The following is a 2,787-nucleotide window of genomic DNA, read 5'->3' as shown; positions in this document are numbered from 1 at the left end:
TGTCACTTAAGACTGGTTTTTGGTAACCAGGGCTAAACTAACCTTGTTGTATTGTTTGCTTGCTTTACCTGAAATTAAAGAAAGGCAATTTTACCCTCCATCTTTCTTTAAAATTATGCACTTACCTGTACTTCACTGTGGGAATTAACATATATATGTGCACATCTGATCAAACAGATTATTTTTTAACTCCATTTGCTTTGTGATAAAAAAAAGAGAGTAATAAATACATTTTATAAAGAAAAAAAATCTCCACTCTCCTCAAGTTTTTTTGTATTGCTAGTGGGGTAGCTGATACATTTCTGGTCACCCTGTTTGAGCAGTACATTGTGTTGAGATTGATCCATGTGAAATACCAACTCAAGTCCTACAGAAACAAAAAAACTGCAGAGAGGTGCATGTTATAATGGTACTACTAACAGCTCAGTAATTTGTAACGATAGCAATATAGTTTAGCTAAAAGTATGTGGAAACCTAACCATCACACCTATACAAGTTGATGGGCATCCCATTCCAAAACGGGAATGCAATATAAGTTTAAAGCAATGCAAGTTGTTTTGGATAACAGTGTCAACTAAATACATACATGTGAGAAAATGCTAGTCACTGAATTCTTCAGTACAACCTATTAAGTAATTAAAAAATGTTAATAATAATTAATAGAGGTGTCCACAAACTTTTTTTAAACTTTAAGAGTATATGTAATAAACTTACACATGAATGGTGTGTGTGGTCTTGGTAGGCATCTCAGTCTTTAGGTTTTCTTCTAATCTTATGAATTTTACTTGATCCTTCAATTTAAGGAATATTTTAGGTATCATAGTTTTCAGTTAGGTTCATTCAAGTGTCCGCATCAATTCCATTGTCTGTTAAAACAACAGGATTCATTAGGAGAATGTCATATCTGCTTAATTGTGAAAATGTCTGTTTTGCTGCAATGGGGAAGTTAAACAGAGTGTGCATTTTTGTGAGATAAACCTTGAAATGTAGGGATGATCACCTGGAAACTGTTGCCATCAACCAGTCAGCCACATGGATTTTCCAGTGAATCAGCTCTGAGCTCATTCTTGCCTCTATATGCAGAGAAATGTTGCAATTTAGAAAACAATGCGTTATAAAATATGAATAAAAACAAACTTTTCATTTTTACTAAATTCTCTCTCTCTCTCTCTCTCGGGCGCGCGAGCAAACACGCGCACACACAGTAAGGATAAAAAACGGGAAAATATCTTGAAATAGTACATGTGGAAAAGGTGTAGTAAGTGGTAAGTTACACCCGGAATTATTTCTCCAGGCCGTTAAATTGACAATATTGTGGCCGCATTAACACGACGTGTCTGCTTAGGCCCATCGTCATTTATTCATTATCACACACCTTAAAGTTATTATGACATTAAATAGGTGTTTCATAGCTTTTTCAAAAAGTTAATAGTTTATTTGAGACGTTATGTTGTCTTACCTCAGATTTTTGTGTCGTTCCGCTCATTCCCACTCCCGCTGCTGCCGCTTCAAAATTTGTAACGGTTTTTTCCACGTGACCACTGACATCATTGCGCGAGAGAGACTTGTGGAGATTCAGTGCATTGCTTTGCGTACTAAAGCCCAGATGAAAACATTTAAAGCATTTTGAAGGATTTGCTCATTCATGCTTAAAAACGAAACAATATTAATAATCTCGTTTACTTTTAGTGAAAATAATGTACTTTTGAATTGCTAGTTATTTGTCAGTATTCTTATTTTGTAAAAACGTTTAGGCACAAGCAATCTCAGCACATAAATGATTAACAACAGTTGTAGTAAAAGCAATAGTAGTAGTAGTAGTAGTAGTAGTAGTAGGCTAGTAGCCTAATGATAATAATAATAAACTAAATAAAGATAAAATAATCTTCCTGATGAAACCTTACACAATACAATTATGAAATGTTTTCTAAAACATGAGCTAATAACAAAGTAGATAAAGTTGGAACAGAAGGAGAGATAAAACACAAAATAAATTGCCTGTGCATCACACCTTACTCGTGATTTTTGCTCCAAAACTGCATAGTGTCCTTTTCAATTGGGGAATATTTATACGTTTGTCTAAGCGGAAGATATTGAACACAGTCTATTTTTAGGGCTAAGAATTTCACGTCACCTCTCCATTTGACATTGAACAGCTTCTTGTCCATTTATGAATGTAAAACTGAATTTTTATTCTTGGTCTTCTTAGTTTATGCTTTAAAAATGGTAAAAAAAAACATGGTGTCTTTCAATGTTAAGATGCAATTTATAGAAATGTGCGGGGAGGTCGGGGGGTACAGATGAAACACTGTATCGACTGTACACTCCATAGAATCCAATCATATTAGAAAAGGTACATAAATGAACCTTAACTACACACAGGTTCTAATATGAACCCTGTTACCACAACAAAGGTTCTAAAAAGAACTTCCAAATAACCAGTTTACCTGTAAGTTCAACTTTGAACCTTTTTGATAGTTAGAAGTTCATATTTGCACTATAAAGTTCTTTATTGAACTCCAAAGGTTCGACCTCTTCTAAGAGTGTACACTTCGACAAGCCGTTTTGACTTTTATTCATTCCCAGGATATCAATTGTTGATATCAAGAACTTAATTGTTGATATCAGGAATTACATTTCCACTAGTAAAAACTTCATTCTTACTAGTAAGAATGTAGTTGTTACTAGTAAGAATGTAGTTTTTACTAGTAAGAATGTAGTTTTTACTAGTAAGAATGTAGTTTTTACTAGTAAGAATGTAGTTTTTACTAGTAAGAATGAAGTTGT

The 2,787-nt window shown here is 33.7% G+C and overlaps 1 long non-coding RNA gene across 2 annotated transcripts; it reads right to left on the bottom strand.

Annotated features, from left to right (window-relative positions):
* Positions 1-402: 402 nt before the first annotated feature.
* On the bottom strand, positions 403-1,752 carry LOC137032979 (uncharacterized). 2 transcript variants are annotated; one of them, XR_010896777.1, is made up of 3 exons: positions 1,460-1,752; positions 1,001-1,073; positions 403-866 (listed from the first exon to the last, which is right to left on the bottom strand). It is a non-coding gene; the product is annotated as an uncharacterized lncRNA (long non-coding RNA). The 2 variants fall into 2 exon arrangements; XR_010896778.1 differs by having other exon boundaries at positions 979-1,073; positions 1,460-1,479.
* Positions 1,753-2,787: the final 1,035 nt, after the last annotated feature.

This window comes from Chanodichthys erythropterus, chromosome 12, assembly GCF_024489055.1.
Source record: "Chanodichthys erythropterus isolate Z2021 chromosome 12, ASM2448905v1, whole genome shotgun sequence".
NCBI lineage: Eukaryota > Metazoa > Chordata > Actinopteri > Cypriniformes > Xenocyprididae > Chanodichthys > Chanodichthys erythropterus.
This window is presented reverse-complemented; position numbering and strand designations above follow the sequence as displayed.